This window comes from Lepidochelys kempii, chromosome 5 (assembly GCF_965140265.1).
Source record: "Lepidochelys kempii isolate rLepKem1 chromosome 5, rLepKem1.hap2, whole genome shotgun sequence".
NCBI lineage: Eukaryota > Metazoa > Chordata > Testudines > Cheloniidae > Lepidochelys > Lepidochelys kempii.
Window position 1 is genome coordinate 79,466,927 of NC_133260.1, and position 8,822 is coordinate 79,475,748.

Consider the following 8,822-nt stretch of genomic DNA (forward strand, 5'->3'; position numbering starts at 1 on the left):
GTCCTCATCAAGTTAAAGACAGATATACATACATGCAGCAACATTTCTTTCTCTATAAAAATCCAATTTCAATAATGTGAGCAATTTAATTAGAAAATAATGAGAGACTGGGCAAGACACAGGAAAGCAAAAAGACCACACATCCACAGAGAGAAATGAATGCAGAAAAACATACTGTTCATGCGACATGTTATTTGCATCACATTCCTGTGAAAATGAAGTCTGTCTATGATGATGACAACATTATCAAATGATGTTGTGCATATGGATGTATCCATAATTCATATCATTTTTGGAAGTGAGGTCAAACAAGACAACAGATGATTCATTGGTGAAACAAAGTTTAACTTTGTAAATGAAAATTGCCCCATCAATAGAAAAGCTTCTGTCAGGAATTAGATTAGTAAAGACACAACAACATGATTTTTTCACATAGATGATAGTTCCTATCCTCTTAAATGCTCTTTTATGATGCCCAGCATAACATACCACTTCAGGACAAAGATATGTTTTGGGGATCTTCAGAATGTGCAAAATATGGGAAAAGCAACACAATATGTCACTAGGGAAATATAACTTTGTGAGAAACCTTTATATTCTTTCTCCATTGTCTGGCACAGGCTGATGATCTTGGCCTTCAAAAAGACCAGTGAACTCATGCTGATGTAGCTTGAGGAAATGGAAACAACATGCAACTTCACTGATAATGCCATTGAACCTGGGCGGTAAGACTGGTGTGTCCTCTTACAGCCAATAAAAAATATGGTTTTCTTGTCTTTTCTTTTGCCCAGAAAAACCTGGATAGGCTCATCTCTTGATGACTTACCTAAAAACTGCAAAATCACAATGCTGGTCCACTTATTTCTGTTGCTTATTATGCAACTTAATCCTGTTTCTTTATTAATAACAATATTGCCTGACAGGTTCTTAAACTCTGGTTACTTTACTGTTTTGCAATGGTTAGCTCCTCGGACACTGTATCCATTTCCTTTGCTATGATCTAAAAAAATAAAATAGCTATGAACTGACAAACATTCAGACCTCCCCAGTAGGGATCAGGTGGTGTATTATGTGTGGGTAGCTCTCAAGAGGAGCAGTCTAGAATTGCAGCAGATCATGACTAGGGCTCCATGTCTGTCACAGAGGTCGCTGATGTCATAGATTCTGCACGGAGCCAGCCACTCAGGCAGCCTTGAGGACAGCCACTCTGGCCGCTGCTGGAATGGCTCTGTAGCCAGCCCCTAAAGACTGTCCCATAGCCAGTCGCACCAGCTGCTACTGTGGCGGCCCTGGGCAGCTGGCCCGGGGATCGCCCGAGCAACAGCCGATGTGGCTGGCCCCAGGGACTCAGCAGTCTTGGGGTGGCCAGAGCAGCAGCTGGTTCCCCAGGGCTCCCTCCCTCCTGGCAACGGCTGAAGTGGTAGCAGCCTCCCCCACAGTGCCCCCCCCCCCAAGGAATCAATCATGAGTATTTTTTATATAAATTGTGGACAAGTCAGGGGCTGTGATTTTTTGTTTTTTGCCCGTGACCTGTCCATGACTTTTACTAAAAATACTCATGATTAAATCGTAGCCTTTATCAGGACTGAGGTTCCTAGAAGGAAGACAGAGGCTATATACCCACTGTGTATTATCAGAGGACAGTGTCTTCATTTGCTTTTCTCATTTGCTTTCTAAATCTTGCTTGCTCATTCATCCCTGATATAGACGGTAAACTCTTGGGGCAGGAAGAAAGGGGGAAAACTGAATGCTCAAAATTTAGAAAAGTCAATCTTTTTTTCAAAATGTTTCTGAACAGAATTTTGAAATGAAAAAAATTGTTCTGTTTGAAACCCTGAAAAAGAGAAACAATTTTGAATTTTTTCCTAGACTTATTTTTCCATTTTTTGACCAGTTCTAATCTCGCCACCTCCCGCTCCCCCACACACAATACACACACACACGTACACTACTGAAATAAAATAAAAACTTCATTAATTCACACTCCTCCACCTCTACAGTTTTGACAGACACCAATTGGTGGTTTCTGAATACTCCTCAACACAGATTTAGTAGTGGATTAATTTCTTTCAATCTCATTTTATGGAGATTTCTTTATTTTCTCAAAGTATACTAGAAAATATTATAGTAAACCCTAAATTTTAAGAAATAGGTACATTTTATGTACCTTATCCCTAGATATATTATGTTTGTTCACTTAGGCCCCTATTCAGCAAGGTATTTAATCACAGGTCTAACTTTAAGCACATAAAAAGAACAGGAGTACTTGTGGCACCGTAAAGACTAACAAATTTATTAGAGCATAAGCTTTCGTGGGCTACAGCCCACTTCATCGGATGCACAGAATGGAACATATAGTAAGAATATATATATATACACATACAGAGAAGGTGGAAGTTACCATACAAACTGTGAGAGGCTAATTAATTAAGCATCTGAGGAAGTGAGCTGTAGCTCACGAAAGCTTATGCTCTAATAAATTGGTTAGTCTCTAAGGTGCCACAAGTACTCCTTTTCTTTTTGCGAATACAGACTAACACGGCTGTTACTCTGAAACCTGTAATTAATTAAGATGAGCTATTATCAGCAGGAGAAAAAACTTTTGTAGTGATAATCAAGATGGCCCATTTAGACAGTTGACAAGAAGGTGTGAGGATACTTAAGGAAAGAGATTCAATATGTGTAATGACCCAGTCACTCCCAGTCTCTATTCAAACCCAAGTTAATGGTATCTAGTTTGCATATTAATTCAAGTTCAGCAGTTTCTTGTTGGAGTCTGTTTTTGAAGGTTTTCTGTTGCAAAATTGCCACCCTTAAATCTTTTACTGAGTGGCCAGAGAGGTTGAAATGTTCCCCTACCAGTTTTTGAATGTTAGGATTCCTGATGTCAGATTTGTGTCCATTTATTCTTTTGTGTAGAGACTGTCCGGTTTGGCTAATGTACATGGCAAAGGGGCATTGCTGGCACAGGATGGCATATATCACATTGGTAGATGTGCAGCTGAACGAGCCCCTGATGGCGTGGCTAATGTGATTAGCACATAAGAATTCCCAGTGAAGACATTGTTACTCACTAATTCTCAGAATTCAGTAATCCACAATGGGCCTCCCAGTAGTCAGTGTGAAACAGTGGAGTTTATATTTAACAAGAAAGTGGAATTTTCTCTTTTGTGCAATGTGTGGTAACTTGGCAAATCTTGCAAAGTTAAGGTTCCATTTAAATTGCAAATAAGAGGAAGGGGGAAATCAGTTTCCTGAAGGAAAATAGTGTAGTCTTTTTCCCTGTCTTTGGCTGGGTCTTGTCTGGTGTTATGCTTCAGTTGGTTTTGATATCAATGTACAGGTCAGATTTATGTCTGGTTACTTTTAAATTATGTAGGTGTTACGTCTCAATATTTTGTGTATTGCGGGGGAAAAAACCAGGAACAGTTTACAACAACAAATAAGTGCCGAAGTGGAGGGATAAGTGAAGAGAGTTGCTCACTTCTTGGAAGAGCTGGACTTCCAGGGAGTATTGTGTCTGCAGCAGGGTGCTAGAACTGGAGAATGAATGAAAGGGGAGAGAAGAGCCTGTCCCATTTGCCTCAACGTATGTCTCTGTCTGTTTCTTATTATTAAACATGACTCTACCATGTAGCCTATCCTGTTTTTATAGCTAAGTCTCAGATGTAGGTGGGAAATGAATCCACAATGACGACATGTGTCTGTTCTGTTATAGTCCAGATTAACTCTTGATCTGTATTCCTGTGGGTGTCATTGGATCATGCGGTCTGAGTAAGACTGAAGACACCAAATCAATTTGATTTCTTTAGTTTTATGCACTTTTTACAATTTAATGTTGTGAAATGACAGATGTACTGTTACCTGGAACCATGTGTTCCATTTAAAGAAAAATGCTGGTGAAAAGTGTCCTGTGGGGAGTGATAATAGGGCTTGTAGCCTTTACATCATTCACTCTCCAAACTCTGAGTTGTGGAGATGCTGTTCAGTTGGTATAATGCTTCTTTTATGTGGAAGTTGGAGTGGCCTGCAAGAGCGGAGTAGCAAATGATCCTCACTGACCTAGCAAATTAGCTTGGAGGAGAATAAGAGTATAAAATAATTGGTGGAGATATAAAAATTTATTGAAAGGAATGCATTTACTCAATTTTTCCTGATCTAGCTAAACTATCCCCAGCTAAAGATATTCATCCAAGATTCTCAGACTAGGTGTCTAAAGTTAGGATTTTCATCTCACTCCATATTTTGACATCTCAATTAAGTGGCCAGATTTTCGTAATTGCTGACTACCCCATAGTTGCCATTAAAGGCTTCCTTTTTTGGAGGCTAAGAACTTGTGAAAATTAGGCCACTTATTTAGGTGCCTAAATATGGATGTAAAATCCTAATTTTAAACATTTACTTTCAAAAAATCTCAGCCATGTATCTTTGAAGTTGTGTGGTTTAATTCTGACTTTGCACTCTAGTGAAACCACACACAGAATTTGATCCTACCCTCACTGACTTCAGTGTTGCAAGTTAAAGCCCTTATGGCAGAATACGAAGTTGGAAAAATACCATTTACTTGCATTGCCTTGCCATCATTTAAAAATGGGCTTGACATCTTAGCAAATCTAAGTCAATACTTTTGCACCTAATAGCCTTTCCATTACTTTAAATCCAATTTCACAAGCACTATTTGCCAGAAAATGCAATATTTACCAACATATGTTGCTTTGGTCAATAGAGATATAATATTATTAATGACTGGCCCATTACTAATTTTATTTCTTGATTAAGTTTAGCTTATTTTTGATCCATAAACCATCAATCAATTGTATTATTTTATATATATAACTAAACAAATGCATTTTTTTTCTTTGGGCCCCATAAATTGCTCACCACATGTAAAAAACCAGTTGCTAGTATTTTTCATGAGCATCCTTCTATTAAAAGGAGGAGCACTGGGAATTGGGAGACCTGACTTCTATTCTCACTCTGCCATTGACCTGCTGTGTGACTTTGGGCAAGTAATTATCCTCTCTGTTTCCCCTCACACTTTCTCTGTCTTATCTATTTAAAATGGAAGTTTTGGGGAGCAGGAAAGGCTTTTTACTATGTATTTGCACAGTGCCCACCACAATGGGGCTCTGATCTCAGTTGGGGGGGTCTTTAGACACTAATGTAATACCAATAATAACTAATACTATTCTCTAAAACTTCACTTCTGATCACTTCTGATCATGAAAGATCTCATGAAACTTTTAAAAAGAGTGGTGGTGGTAGCTTGGGTGTCCTGGTCAAATCTTGTCTACATTAACCCTCCCTGCTGTTTCAAAACCTGTTGTGCACTTTTGCTGGGCAGAATAGCTGTCATGGTCCATCCCAGAAATTGCTACATGTAAGTGCTGGGTATAGAAACCTCTTTATATAGATTCTGAAAAGAGGTTTGAAATATGAATTAGGGGCACACAGTTTTATTCATGGCTACACGCAGATGGTGGGCAGCGGGCCAGCATGTTAGTTCTGGTCATATTTATTGTACGCCATGGCTTTGTTGATTTCAGCACCTCCTGGCATTTTGTGCAACGCCAGTTCTTGCTACTGCAAGTGAGCCATTAAATCTCAGGAGGACATATCAGTCATGGCTTTTATTATTTAAAAGTTCTGTGGAAAGTACTAAAAGACTAAGATGGGGGGGGGGGAGAGGGTAAAAAAAGAGATGCTTCACCTCAACATTGACAGCTGTACTTGATCATATTTTCTGTGGGTATTTTAAGATAATTGCATGTGTCCATTTCCATATACACATGGACAATATTTTCCAAAGTATTTCCATATTGTAGCTGTGCCATTATGCTTTTTTCCTGAATTGTAACTGGTGTGTCCTTGATTAAAGTATTTACATTCTGCATGATGATTGGTTTTCTTACTTTTAAAGCTGAAAATAGGTATATTGCTGTATATTTCCATCTGTATGTTTGTCATGGCCATAATTTCTCTGAGTGAAAATAGTCAACATTTAGTCGTTTTCACCCCAGCCTGCCTGCCATTGTGCAAGACTTTTTTCCCATGAATTTTCAAATGCACTTGGGATTGGCCTAACTGTGCTCCCATTGAAGTAAATAATAAAATTGGCATTGATTTCAATGGGAGCAGAATCGAGCTAATGTCAAATGTTTGTGAAAATTTCACCCATGGTTCTATTTTGGAGTTTTGTTCTTTTTCAGTGCTTTAAAATACCAATAACAGCTGTTCATCATTTTCCTAAAGGAAAATGAACTGGTGGAACAAATATTTTAATTCTCATGACTATTTTTTATTTTAAAAACTAAAATGATGACTTCTGCATTTTCCTCTTGTGACAAAGTCATGGCTTTTCCTAATGTTTTCTCACAGCCAACTGACCTTACTTGTAAATGTGCCATTGCAAAACCCTTTCCCACGAATTCTTTTTTAAAAAAATCAGTAGCATGTGCGCTGTGCCTCACTCAGGGCAAAGATCACCTGGTGTTTGCATTCGGTAACACCTTCAATGAACCGTATGTTTAATGGCATTGCAAATAGTCAGGACTGCCTGTGGTCCTAGAGCCTTAATAAAGATGGGTTTCAGAGTCGCAGCCGTGTTAGTCTGTATCCGCAAAAAGAACAGGAGGACTTGTGGCACCTTAGAGACTAACACATTTATCTGAGCATAAGCTTCGTGGGCTACAGCTCACTTCATCCGAAAGCGTATGCTCAAATAAATTTGTTAGTCTCTAAGGTGCCACAAGTCCTCCTGTTCTTTTTAATAAAGATGGACTGACTTTAACAGCAGGCATCAAAATTCTCTCTGTTTTCATCAGTAAAGAGCTTTTCTTATCATTTACCTTGGTATTGAAAAATACCCTAGAAGACACCCCCACCAGTTCACCTAGCTGTTGATTTGGAGTGAATTAAAGGAAACATACTGTGAAAGGTGAATAGCTGGGGAAAAAATGAAGTATAACATTAAACAATATAAATGATCCAGGCTGTTGCTCTAGCAAACCTTACGGCAAGTCTTTTCAATGTCATGCTTTTGTAAAAGTCTTTTTAGACCATGCATGTCTTTCTAAACAAGACAGACAAAAGCTTTTATTTTAAAAGCAAACAGCTAAGTGAATTGCAATACACTTGCCATGAATAGTAACGAGTGGATTTGTGGCATGTTCCTCTTTTTAATTAGCACGTTGCTATAACTTGACTGCTGTTGCTGCTATATGGATGAGTGCTGCCTTATTACAATGCATCCAGAGGATACCACTTGGAGCAGGTCATGAAAAAATTTAGGGTGAGAAGGGACAGAGAAACAGAGTGTTCTTGGGATTCATTTGAAATACTTGCAGGTTTTGCTTCCTTTTTTCTGAAACACAGTGGCCATCAACATTGAAAAGAATTCCAATTTTAGGTATTTGAATGCCTAAAACTAGTCTACATTTGAAAAATCATGAGGGGAAAATATTACAGAACTGAATTATATGTTGGGTAAATGAAGCTGTTTTACTGCAAACCTCACATGAATTATTAATAAAGACTAAAGCATTTATTAGAATCACTTCCCTGGGTTCCAAGCCATTTTCCGTTCGTTTTTATATATTATTGCATTTTTAAAGGTTTTTAATTGAATAAAAGGATAGGCAAGACATTTGAATTCATGTAGCTGTTTCATTGTCTGAAATTCTTTACAAAACCCCTGCAGAGTCTCCACCTGAACATGCATTTGGAAGTTGGGTAAGAGTGAGAAAATGATCTACGGAGACCTTGAATGAAAGGGAAGGTGGAGACTAGCAGGAGACGGTGGCAAGTGATGGCAGGAAGAGACAAAAGAGCTTGTGCAGTGGACTCCATATTTCATGCCTGCCACGTGGGCAATCACAGAAAAAATATGTTCTCCTGATTCAGCCAGCACTGTAATTGTCTGTTTAAAATATGCATGAAAAGCAATATAAGAATAAAATAGTTTCTCTATTAATTTTTCTCTGTAGCTAAATAAACATCATTTTCTCATTATGTTATAATTTTGTTCTGAGCTTTTTGGCCTGATTCTCCTCTCACTTATACTGGATTTACACTGACAGGGCATGATTCAGTGTTGCCCTAGGGTCATTTTGTGCCAGCTAGGTTAGTGCAAAGGAGCTTAAGAGTAGGCTTCATGCTCAATGAATACCCCTATTTCAGAGGGGATCCCTGTGCAGTTGCAGACTGAACTCTGTCAGCTCCGCACCTTCATTGCAGCAGTCCTGGGTGAAGGGGGTATTTGGATGTGGGTCTGAAGGTGCAAGAGGTCATTGAAGTTGGGCTGGAAATAGATCTGTGCTTTGGTGATTTTGCACCCTGAAAACCCTCCAACAGACAGAAATTCACATAAAAGATGCCAGAAGTGTTTAAATACTAATGCATTGCCGGATACTGTCCAGAGTGAGCAAGAACAAAACAGAGTCCGTATTATGGTTCCTGCACAGGACGTGATCTGCACTCTATAAAACAGTGTTAAATATTAACACAAATACTTCTGACAGTAAAACAACCCAGAAGCTTGTTAAAAAAGTGAAGTTCTTGGATCTGGAATCCCTATTTTCTGAAGTGATTTACTGGGCTAAAATATTCTCCACAGTAGCAGAGGCAAGAGAACAATTATTGTAGTTTGTGCAACTTGAAATGTCTTTCCTGAGGGAATTTGGGGTGTCAAGTGCACAATGTGTTAGAGGAATAGGATGAGCAGTAGAGAAAATGCAAATTGGTATCACAAATAATACTCCTAACAGTAATTAAATATTACCTACAATTTGAATTCTGATGTGAGACCAAAGCTTTTCTAACAG

General features: G+C 38.6%; 1 long non-coding RNA gene across 1 annotated transcript in view; it reads left to right on the top strand.

The window, feature by feature from the left end:
• The window catches only part of LOC140912074 (uncharacterized), a 106,950-nt gene extending 98,971 nt beyond the window's left edge, over positions 1-7,979 (top strand). Inside the window, exon 3 of the long non-coding RNA XR_012159217.1 lies at positions 7,700-7,979. This is a non-coding gene — a long non-coding RNA (uncharacterized lncRNA). The remainder of the gene's footprint in view (positions 1-7,699) is intronic.
• Positions 7,980-8,822: the final 843 nt, after the last annotated feature.